General features: G+C 31.6%; 2 protein-coding genes across 5 annotated transcripts in view; both read right to left on the bottom strand.

Annotated features, from left to right (window-relative positions):
- The window catches only part of LOC127708788 (carbonyl reductase [NADPH] 2-like), a 107061-nt gene that overhangs the window by 58584 nt on the left and 35167 nt on the right, over positions 1-13310 (bottom strand). The window lies entirely within an intron of this gene.
- LOC127708785 (myb-like protein O) overlaps positions 2108-13310 on the bottom strand; it is a 74121-nt gene continuing 62918 nt past the window's right edge. For both annotated transcript variants that reach the window (XR_007985384.1, XR_007985383.1), the window contains exon 7: positions 2108-6471. The gene's annotated coding sequence lies outside the window, so the exon portion shown is untranslated. The remainder of the gene's footprint in view (positions 6472-13310) is intronic.

Genomic DNA, 13310 nt, shown 5'->3' with positions numbered 1-13310 from the left:
ATAGTAACAGTCCTTGTCAAAGCATGTCACTATATTGTAATACAACAGTCACTCTTCCAGTCTTTGCTCTTATTCTCTAAATGGTGCATGATTAGAGGAATAACAACAACATTATGCCAGCTTTACAATTAGGTTTGACAAAACCTGGGATTGAACCTTGCATGGGCATTCAATGGAAACAACCTCACTAGCAAAAGACCACCGAAGCAAATATTTGATTTTTAAAGTAATAACCCACTTTGCAAAGAAGTCTCAGGCAAAATAGGGGTAAGGAATACACAGATATTCACACATTTGCATGTAATGCTTAAAGAAAAGTTAAACTTCATAAATATTAAATGAAATAGTCAAGTTAAGATATTAGCAATGTGAGAAAATCCTGTAGAGGTTAACTGATAGAGTTATTCTAAAAGTTTGTAAACACTAAAAACTAACATGACATCCTTGTTTTCACCAATTTAGTTTCATTGGTTCCCATTTATGAGATTAAGCCTTTCTTATCTCAAGGCCAGAGATGAAAGGTCAATGTCACTTTTATGATTTAGCCTTAAGAACACAATAAGGAAATTCATTTTGTATCTCATTCTTACAAAATGTTGTACAATATAAAAATAAGGAGATGTGGTATGATTGCCAATATGACAACTATCCACAAATGTTCAAATGAATAGGATGTACTCATGGTAACCTAGGAAATCAGGTGAACTCTTTATTTTTGAAGCCTATTATGCGTTTGCAAATTTGTATCCAGAAGTTTTACACTAGTTTATAAACAACTTGAAATAATCTTGACTCCTGACATCAGCTTCTGAACAACTTTATAACAGCCAGTTTCCAGACAACTTTACACCAGTTTCTGAACACCTTTACACCAGCTTCTAAACAACTTTACTACAGTTTCTGAACATCTTTACATCAACCACTTTCTAGACAACTTTACATCAGTTTTTTTTATAAGGAGGAAGAAGAGGTAGCAAAAAGCAAATCACAACCTTCTGAAGTCATTAACAAGATTTATCCACATGGTGGGATATAAAACTAAATAAAGACAAGTTTACCTTTCAAAAAGGTATGGAGTGCTTCACAGTATTTACTCCTACTTTTTTTTGTGGTTTTGTGATTTTAGAGAAAAAGACACAGGTTTATTTTAAATTTTCAAAAGTATCTATTTACTTATTTTCAGATACTTTTAATTGGGTTTCATTTTCACAACTATAAGTAATATGATACAAAGTGTGACCTAACAGGCAAAAAGGCTCCATTCTGAAGGTCTCAAACAAGGGACTGTGAATGGAAAATATGACATAAAATACTAATAGTTAAACTAACAAATTACTGAGAAGATTATAAGAGATTATATTTAGATCTTCTTGATCAGACTGACACATGATATCGTTCATTCATGAATATTTTACTGACTGTAATGAATTAAATTATTTCTGACTAGGAAAAGTAGATTGACACTCTCTACTGAATGCCACCTTATGTACACAATGAGTATTTCACATAAATTGATACTTCTCCCCTTGCTGACTCATTCTAGCCAAAAGAATCTTAGCCACATCATTAAGCAACTAATCAGAACTAACTGGTGTCAAGTGATAAATCCATGAAGGCATGTATATCAACTGAAACTAAAGGTGCGTTTACATGATACGATTTTCCATCCAATTTGATACCGTCCGCTAGTTAAATCTTATAGCATTGACAAGATATGAATTTCCATTCCATTAACCGAACTACTTAAGATTTAGTGTTCACACAGTGCGATTTTTATAGAAAGCAGATGCACAGATAAAAACCCAATGTAAATCGAAGGGAACATTGTATCGTGTCAATGCACCTTTTAAAGCTTTGCACTGTGATGTGAAAGAAAAAGTTAGTAAACAGTAAACAGAATGACACACTACATATCCACAGCTCTTTCAAGAAGAGACACACAAAAAAGAGGAATTACATGAGCATCAAATAAATTCATGTTTTCTAGGTTTTTTTGCTTGTATCAACCAGTATCAGCTTGTGTATACTGACTAAAATTTACCTATTAAGTCAACTTGAAATTTCATATTAACGGTGATCATAAACAAATAAACAAACAAATTTAACAAAATTAAAATTTTATTGCACCTTATTTTGCTGTTAACAAAACACCTTTGTGATCCAGCCAGTCACAGAGGTTATGTAACACTTCTGCTCTCTCTCTCTCTCTCTCTCTCTTATATTCATCACTTCACATTACATTAATCGTAAGTACCAGATAGACAGTAAAATATCATAATTCTAATTTGGAAATAATTCATGTATGTCACAGTTGTGTTTATCCAATTATGTATTAATAACAGATACATTAGTCTATCTCTGCTAGAATATTAACAAAGCTCTTCAAAGAAAATTTTATTGCAGATTATAAAATTCACTATAAAAGGATATTTTTTTTCATTTTAAAGCAAACATTTAACATTTGAATTTGTAGAAGATTTGCATTTAGATGTTATTGCTGATGTTTTTTTAAAGTCAAATACATATACAGTATACATACAAACTGTTTCATAGAAAGTAGATTTTCTATGTGGAACAATATAAAACTTATTTGTACTTCTACAGGTTTGATTTCTTGACATAGTCTATGTTGTTAAATATTCAATAAGTAGCAGTGGAAGCAATAACATATACGGACTATGCCAAGGACCATAAAATGAATTGTGATGGTTATTCAAATACTACATTTCACTCAGAATAATTGATTGTCCAGTGGCAAATATTTTATGCATGTTTAGGACAACACTCAGTATAGAAGAAGAAAACCAAAAACAGTATGTGTATATATAGTATATAAGTGTCACATATTTTTGTACATTGATATTTGTATAGTTAAATGTCTAATTGCAGGATAAATTTGAGTTGGTGGACTGATTATCATTATTCTGAAACAATAATCTGGATAAACCTTGAACAAAATAATGAAACATTTCATTAGGTGAAAATATAAACTATTGCATTTATGAATCGTGAATAAAATATTCATATATCTTGGTTAACAAACTAGTTTATAATCAAACATTGTCACATTGGTAGAATAAAAACTAATAATAAGCCTTTTTATCTGGAATTTTGTTTGCACTGATAGAAAAAAAAATGAATACAAATATTCCATGAAATGTCATATATACAATGAACCTTCCCAATACACATATGTATGGTATAATTATATTCACAAGTTAAGACCATACACCTCAATAGATATATAGATAATACTGCCCTCTTGCATAGCTAAATTCAATAAAAAGCACCCTGCTATATAAATTAATACTGAAATAAAAAAAAAAAATGGAGAATGTGTCCATGGGACAGAGATGATGCTCCTGCTTGCATATAATGTTATAAAGGGACATAACTCAAGAAGGGTAACAGTGACACCAACCAAATTCTAACTTGATCTGAGTTTTGTGGTAATTAGCACTGTGTCTAAGTTTCATAACATTTGGTTGAGGCTAACTTAAGTTAGAGAACAGAAACAAAAATTCAACTATTTTACAATTTGTAAAGGGGCATGACTCTAGAACAGTAAAAGTGATGCCACTAAATTCAAATCTTGGAAATAAGCATTGTATATAAGTTTCATAACATTTGGTTGAGGCAAACTAAAGTTAGAGAATGAAAACCAATCTCTGGATGTACATACGGATAGACAAGGGTAACACTTAATGCTCCCTTCACTGCAGTGGGGCATAAAAGTGATTTTGTAAAAGTATTGATAGATTTCAACATAGGGAATATTCAATATTTCATCAGAAAATACTTCCCGTATAACAAATTTATTAGAAAAGCTTGTAAACAAGTAATTCTCAATTCAAATGTACAATATGAAAGCTTGGTACATAAACCTGAGTAAAACAAACATTAGTCAGAGACCAAAATCAGATTATTGGACCATATATTTCCTTATAATCTCATTTTTTCTCATCAATTTTGTATTTAAACAAATGATAATAAGTGTAGAGGTGCCCCTCATAGGAGTAATACATGACAGGTTATAAATCTTTTATAATAAAACATGTATCATATTGTTCGAAAGCTGTGATTTGTCAAATCACATCACATGATAGGCCTTAGTCAAAAGACTTTTCCTTCTGATTGTTTGTTCATTGTTTTGCTTTTTTACCATTGTCTAAGGTTAAGGGAGGGTTACATAGTCAGAAACATGTTCAACCTGTTCAATCTGTATGTGCGTCTCAAACCAGGAGCCTGTAATTCAGTGGTAGTTGTTGGCTGCATATCTGCTCTTTTGTTTATTGTTTTATCATAAATGAGGCCTTTTCCTTTCATTTTTAAACTCTTTTACATTTTGTCATGAAAGGGCTTTTTAAAGCTTGCTATACGGTATGGCTTTTGCTCATTGTTGAAGGCCCTATATCCTCTTTATTTGGTCTCTGGTTGATAATTGTCTCATTGGCAATCATACCACATCTGATTTTTTTTCAATGTATGAAACCATTATATATATAATTAAGTATAGTAATCAATTTAACAACAACATAAAATCCAAAGAGATCATAAAAATACACACAAGTTACTACTAGTAACAACTATCAATTGCTGCTAACACAAAACCTTGTTCAATGTGAAATATTTGTTCATAATGAAATAAACTTTTCTAAATAAAAGGGACTAGTAAAGTACTTTGCAATAATAGCAACTAGTTTGTAATTCCTATTATAATGGCACACAATTATATATATATTAAAACGAAAGCTGCAAATCTTAGAACATGGCACATTCATACAGGCTTAATCAACAATTTAGAAAACAATCTTTTAATTCATGTACATGTGATATTCATGATATGGATGAAAATGACACTATGGATGAAAATATTACCGTAAGTTAAAAATAGCTTTTCAAATATACCAATTCCTCCTTTTTTTATTGAAATCTATCATATTCCATAAATATAACTGTAATCTGTTTCCCTTGACCTACATGTTGTAACAGAAACTTTTTCACTTTTAGCCCAACATTTTTTTTTACAAAAAAGAAAAAAATAATGAATAAAATAAAATAAAACAAGAATGTGTCCATAGTACACGAATGTTCCACCCACACTATCATATCTATGTTCAGTGGACCATGAAATTGGGGTCAAAACTCTAATTTGGCATAAATATTAGAAAGATCATATCATAGGGAACATGTGTACCAAGTTTCAAGTTGATTGGACTTCAACTTCATCAAAAACTACCTTGACCAAAAACTTTAACCTGAAGGGGGACAAACGAACGGACGGACAAACTGAAGCACAGACCGAAAAACATAATGCCCCTAGGTGGGGCATAAAACAACAGTTTTATATATAAATGTTGGATAAAAATGAGTATTATATCATGCAAGCTGACAATATATGCATTCTCACTGTAACACAAGAAGATAAATATTTTTACATTGTAAATTTCCTTACACCATGTCATAAAATTTTACAAACAATGAAAAAAAAATACAATTGTGAAATTGACTTTATAATGATATAAGAATGTGAATATTAGTGACGAGTAATGACAACCAAATAGATAATTCCCTCAATATATGTTATAAATGTCATCAAAATAAAACATAAAATATGTGAAAAAAAAAACAAGTGCTAAACTCTAACAATAACAACAATAAAAATTTAAATTATATAAAGTACAATATTTCTCAGCAGTAGAATTATGGTAGCTTAATTGTCATACAAAGACATCTATATTCAGACTTATCCTTCTAAACTTAAATAAGATAAGTTTGACAGGCCCTTTAATGTAAACCAAAAAGAAATCAGTGAAAATTTGAAATAAGTCTTGCTGTTTGCAAATTCAAATTTCATGATATAGTTCTGGTTTCAACTGAAGAAGGCCAAGCTGCTTCAATAATTCTGGTTTAAATTGAAGAAGGCCTAGCAGCTTTATTTAAAATTGTTCAAATTGTCATAACTCCTTTCTGATGGTGCAACTAATATCAGTATCACCTTAGTAACATATAGGGGCAAAACTTGAGCTACTATAATTCTACTGAAATAAAAACTTTACATCACAATCCATATTCCCAATACAATATATCTAAATTCTATCATTAGTAATAACCTGTGAAAATTTCAATCACTTTGTGATAAGCTTCATGTTCTAATACTCACTCAACCATGACCAACAAACACTGACAACATTGTAATATATTATAAGCACTAAAATATCACAAACTCTTTCAATGCAATTTTTGGGGAAACATTTTAAATAAGAAGTGACTTAAATAATGATTAAGCTTTATATCTTTTTAAAATTTTACTCCTAGATCGCCTTAGTATGCCTTAAGGGTAAAATTTTACACAAAGAATGGAGTCAAATCTCCATCCTACTTTCTGTTCTGATAATGTTTATACCACTAAATAAAGTTTCTGGCTTCAATTTATTAAGGTGTTTATATTACAACAAAACCTGAGGGTGCCTAAAGATCTTTAAAACAGAAAATAGAACAGATCCTTTTAGTGAAGCATGAACACAGTATCTGTATTTCAATCAGATATAGAATAGAATCTACCTAAAGTAAAATATCTAACAAATATTATTTCATATTGGTAGAGAATAAGCTTCTCTTATTGGATAACAAGGGGCCACATGACATTCTTTATTCTTCAGTAAAAAATTCCATCGGTCTTTCACAGAAAAAAACGTACCAGAAAACTGGTCATTAAAGGACTTTTACATGTTAATGACCAATGGGGCGTGGTTTCTCTGTTTAGAGTGATGTCCCTTTAATAAAAAACCGCAATCGCGATTCAGACGTTTGGAACATGGCTGAACTGGAAGACACACCTGCTGCAGACAACTCAAATGATCGTTTTGCCGTAATTTCCAATGCTGATAGAGAAAAACTACTCAGCAACAAGAATTATAAAATTATGGAAAACTTTATTTTGTATTCATATACTGAAAAATTGCATTTAAATGAACGGTACTGACTTATAGTTATCAATATGACTGGTCTTCACTCTTTCCTATAGAAATCGTACAATAACTCGAGTCTGCTTTGAACAATTTGAATTTATGAGAATTTTTAAAAACATGGTTCCTCAATGAAATAAACATAATATTTATTGAAGAACTGGTCATTATCGTGATACATGGACTGCCCTTATGGCAGTGGTATTGACTGCCTACAGATCAGTCATTATCTCTGTCTTAGTCAATACCACTGTCCTGTGGGCAGTCCATATATCACGATAATGACCAGTTCTTCAATAACTAGAGGCTCTAAAGAGCCTGTGTCGCTCACCTTGGTCTATGTGCATATTAAACAAAGGACACAGATGGATTCATGACAAAATTGTGTTTTGGTGATGGTGATGTGTTTTGGTGATGGTGATGTGTTTTGGTGATGGTGATGTGTTTGTAGATCTTACTTTACTGAACATTCTTGCTCCTTACTATTATCTCTATCTATAATGAACTTGGCCCGGTAGATACAGTGGAAAATACTTTGTAAAAATTTACAAAAATTTACAAAATTTATGAAAATTGTAAAAAATTGACTATAAAGGGCAATAACTCCTTAAGGGGTCAATTGACAATTTTGGTCATGTTGCCTTATTTGTAGATCTAACTTTGCTGTACATTATTGCTGTTTACAGTTTATCTCTATCTATAATAATATTCAAGATAATAACCAAAAGCTGCAAAATTTTCTTAAAATTACCAATTCAGGGGCAGCAACCCAACAATGTGTTGCCTGATTGGTCTGAAAATTTCAGGGCAGATAGATCTTGACCTAATAAACAATTTTACCCCCATGTCAGATTTGCTCTAAATGCTTTGGTTTCAGAGATATGAGCCAAAAACTGCATTTTACCCTATGTACTATTTTTTAGCCATGTCGGCCATCTTGGTTCGTGGGCGGGGTCATCGGACACATCTTTTAAACTAGATACCCTAATGATGATTGTGGACAAGTTTGGTTAAATTTGTCGTAGTAGTTTCAGAGGAGAAGATTTTTGTAAAAAATTACAAAAATTTACGAAAAATGGTTAAAAATTGACTATAAAGGGCAATAACTCCTTAAGGGGTCAACTGACAATTTTGGTCAAGTTGACTTATTTGTAGATCTTACTTTGCTGAACATTATTGCTGTTTACAGTTTATCTCTATCTATAATAATATTCAAGATAATAACCAAAAACAGCAAAATTTCCTTAAAATTACCAATTCAGGGGCAGCAACCAACAACGGGTTGCCTGATTGGTAAGAAAATTTCAGGGCAGATAGATCTTGACCTAATGAACAATTTTATACTCATCAGATTTGCTCTAAATGCTTTGGTTTCAAAGATATGAGCCAAAAACTGCATTTTACCCTATGTACTATTTTTTAGCCATGTCGGCCATCTTGGTTCACGGGCGTGGTCATCGTACACATTTTTTAAACAAGATACCCTAATGATGATTGTGGACAAGTTTGGTTAAATTTGTCTTAGTAGTTTCAGAGGAGAAGATTTTTGTAAAAGATTACAAAAATTTACGAAAAATGGTTAAAAATTGACTATAAAGGGCAATAACTCCTTAAGGGGTCAACTGACCATTTTGGTCTAGTTGACTTATTTGTAGATCTTACTTTGCTGAACATTATTGCTGTTTACAGTTTATCTCTATCTATAATAATATTCAAGATGATAACCAAAAACGGCAAAATTTCCTTAAAATTACCAATTCAGGGGCAGCAACCCAACAACAGGTTGTCCGATTCATCTGAAAATTTCAGGGCAGATAGATCTTGACCTAATAAACAATTTTACCCCATGTCAGATTTGCTCTAAATGCTTTGGTTTCAGAGATATAAGCCAAAATCTACATTTTACCTCTATGTTCTATTTTTAGCCATGGCGGCCATCTTGGTTGGTTGGCCGGGTCACCGGACACATGTTTTAAACTAGATACCCCAATGATGATTGTGGCCAAGTTTGGTCAAATTTGGCCCAGTAGTTTCAGAGGAGAAGATTTTTGTAAAAGTTTACGGACGACGGACGCAGGACGACGGACGACGGACGACGGACGCAAAGTGATGAGAAAAGCTCACTTCACCTTTCAGGTCAGGTGAGCTAAAAATAGGCTGCCAAAAAATATTTCTTTCTCTGCTTTCAAATGATATACTGTAAATTCAGAAATAATTGCAAAGTTTTTATTAATGTGACTAGGTGAGTATCACAGTAAGAAGAACTTGCATTCTAATATCTGATACATATATCTGTTTGAAACTTTTCCTGAACTGTGATAACTAATCTTTTTGTTCAGTCTTTAAAAATCTTTATATTTAATACATGCAATAATTTCTGAATTTAAAGTATAATGTAACCAAAATGATACTTGCAGACCTTAAAATGTAAACACATAAAATGTGAGATCTTTTGTGATTTTAAGCATACAGAAATATGATTCCACAGATCATTTTTCCCTCTTACATTTATGTCAATCAAAACCAATAAGGACATTAAAAATAAAATAAACAAGTATACAGAAAAAAATCTCCACAGATTACTTTTTCTCTCCCACTTATTGTAAACAATAAAAGCTAAAGCAATACTTTCAAAATTCAAAAGCAAAAGAAAAATCAGTAAAATAAAATAGGAAATGGAGTTGTTAATACCCACAAGGTAGTGAAAGAAATATAAATATTAAGTAGTTCTCAAATTTTTTTTAGTATAAGTTTAAGTATAAATTAAGTATACATATTTTTCATGAGAGTTTTTCCTTCTTCTGTAGAAACAGATGGCCTCCTGTGTCGGTTCCTTGATCCATATAGAAGTCCACACTGAAATCATAAACAATATGTGGATTAATACTCCGTCCAACATCAATACGCTACAGATTTTGATGATGATCTATATCGTCTTCCAAGTCCAAACCATCTCGACTGAAAAGTATAAAATAAAGGTCTGAAAATATAAGACCAAACTGAAGTGAACATTAAACAGCTCCTACTGTATTCATGGTATTACAGTAAATGTATTGCCATGTTTGTTAGAAAGGAAAATCTCAAAAAGTCTGACATGGAGAAACAATGTTATGTTTAAATCAAATATAAGATCAGGGATTTTCAGGGCATTTTGGAAAAAATGTACTTTATGTTCATATGAGTAATTTTAGTTAAAAAGTAAATGTGCTTTGCCGAGCATAGCTGGATACGACCGCAGAGGTCCAACCCTGAACAGTTGGGGCAAAAATGGACACAATATTCAAGCTTGATACAGGTCTGAATTTGGATTGTAATTAAATATTTGACACATAATAGGTTTCTGACACAGAATAAATGTAGTCAAAGAACTTGAAATTGGTTATATGATTTGAATTTATATTGCCCCCCCCCCCCCCCCAATTTTTTTTACCCCCCCCCCTTCCAAAAAAAAATATCATATTTGATGCAATTTTCTTTTTGTAAAATGTGCTAAAATTTAAGAGATATCCATACACTTAAACACAAGTTATTGTCTGAAAACTAGAAAAATGCTTGTTTTGGCCCCTAATTCCAGAACGGTTGGGCAATTACCCCCAAAATGAATCCCAACCTTCTACTTGTGGTATTGAACCTTGTGGTACAATTTCAGAGCAATCAAAATACTTGTAAACAAGTTATTGTCCTGAAACTAGAAAAATGCTTGTTTTGGGCCCCTTTTTGGCCACTTATTCCTAAATGGTTGGGACCATCACCCCCAAAAACAATCTGAACCTTTCTTTTGTAATATTGAACATTTTGCTTAACTTTCATAGAGATCCATTCACTTAAACTAAAGTTATTATCTGGAAACCAAATGTCTTCGATGACGACGTGATAGCAATATATGATCTCAAATTGTTTGCGGTCGTATAAAAATGGATATTTTAGGAAATCTTTACATATTGAGAAAGAACTAATCATGTGACTTCTAATTACAGACTTACCCTTGGTCTATTTTTTGTAAACAGGACAAACACTATAATGTCACAAATCATGTGACTACTAATTACAGACTTACCCTTGGTCTATGTTGTGTAAATAGTACAAACATTATAATGTCACAAATCATGTGACTACTAATTACAGACTGACCCTTGGTCTATGTTGTGTAAACAGGACAAACATTATAATGTCACAAATCATGTGACTACTAATTACCCACTTACAATTGGTCTATGTTGTGTAAATAGTACAAACATTATAATGTCACAAATCATGTGACTACTAATTACAGACTTACCCTTGGTCTATGTTGTGTAAACAGGACAAACATTATAATGTCACAAATCATGTGACTACTAATTACCCACTTACCATTGGTCTATGTTGTGTAAATAGTACAAACATTATAATGTCACAAATCATGTGACTACTAATTACAGACTTACCCTTGGTCTATGTTGTGTAAACAGGACAAACATTATAATGTCACAAATCATGTGACTACTAATTACCCACTTACCATTGGTCTATGTTGTGTAAATAGTACAAACATTATAATGTCACAAATCATGTGACTACTAATTACAGACTTACCCTTGGTCTATGTTGTGTAAACAGGACAAACATTATAATGTCACAAATCATGTGACTACTAATTACCCACTTACCATTGGTCTATGTTGTGTAAATAGTACAAACATTATAATGTCACAAATCATGTGACTACTAATTACAGACTTACCCTTGGTCTATGTTGTGTAAACAGGACAATCATTATAATGTCACAAATCATGTGACTACTAATTACAGACTTACCCTTGGTCTATGTTGTATTAATAGTACAAACATTATAATGTCACATATAATGTGACTACTAATTACAGACTTACCCTTGGTCTATGTTGTGTAAATAGTACAAACATTATAATGTCACATTTCATTTGACTACTAATTACAGACTTACCCTTGGTCTATGTTGTGTAAATAGAACAAACATTATAATGTCACAAATCATGTGACTACTAATTACAGACTTACCCTTGGTCTATGTTGTGTAAATAGTACAAACATTATAATGTCACATTTCATTTGACTACTAATTACAGACTTACCCTTGGTCTATGTTGTGTAAATAGTACAAACATTATAATGTCACATATAATGTGACTACTAATTACAGACTTACCCTTGGTCTATGTTGTGTAAATAGAACAAACATTATAATGTCACAAATCATGTGACTACTAATTACCCACTTACCATTGGTCTATGTTGTGTAAATAGTACAAACATTATAATGTCACATTTCATTTGACTACTAATTACAGACTTACCCTTGGTCTATGTTGTGTAAATAGAACAAACATTATAATGTCACAAATCATGTGACTACTAATTACAGACTTACCCTTGGTCTATGTTGTGTAAATAGAACAAACATTATAATGTCACAAATCATGTGACTACTAATTATAGACTTACCCTTGGTCTGTGTTGTGTAAATAGTACAAACATTATAATGTCACAAATCATGTGACTACTAATTACAGAGTTACCCTTGGTCTATGTTGTGTAAATAGTACACACATTATAATGTCACAAATCATGTGACTACTAATTATAGACTTACCCTTGGTCTATGTTGTGTAAATAGTACAAACATTATAATGTCACATTTAATGTGACTACTAATTACAGACTTACCCTTGGTCTATGTTGTGTAAATAGAACAAACATTATAATGTCACAAATCATGTGACTACTAATTATAGACTTACCCTTGGTCTATGTTGTGTAAATAGTACAAACATTATAATGTCACATTTCATGTGACTACTAATTACATACTTACCCTTGGTCTATGTTGTGTAAATAGAACAAACATTATAATGTCACAAATCATGTGACTACTAATTATAGACTTACCCTTGGTCTATGTTGTGTAAATAGTACAAACATTATAATGTCACATTTCATGTGACTACTAATTACAGACTTACCCTTGGTCTATGTTGTGTAAATAGAACAAACATTATAATGTCACAAATCATGTGACTACTAATTATAGACTTACCCTTGGTCTATGTTGTGTAAATAGTACAAACATTATAATGTCACAAATCATGTGACTACTAATTATAGACTTACCCTTGGTCTATGTTGTGTAAATAGTACAAACATTATAATGTCACATTTCATGTGACTACTAATTACAGACTTACCCTTGGTCTATGTTGTGTAAATAGAACAAACATTATAATGTCACAAATCATGTGACTACTAATTATAGACTTACCCTTGGTCTATGTTGTGTAAATAGTACAAACATTATAATGTCACATTTCATTTGACTACTAATTA

This window comes from Mytilus californianus, unplaced genomic scaffold (assembly GCF_021869535.1).
Source record: "Mytilus californianus isolate M0D057914Y unplaced genomic scaffold, xbMytCali1.0.p SCAF_7, whole genome shotgun sequence".
Lineage (NCBI taxonomy): Eukaryota > Metazoa > Mollusca > Bivalvia > Mytilida > Mytilidae > Mytilus > Mytilus californianus.
Note: the sequence above shows the minus strand (reverse complement) of the source record. Positions and strands in the feature narration are given on the sequence as shown.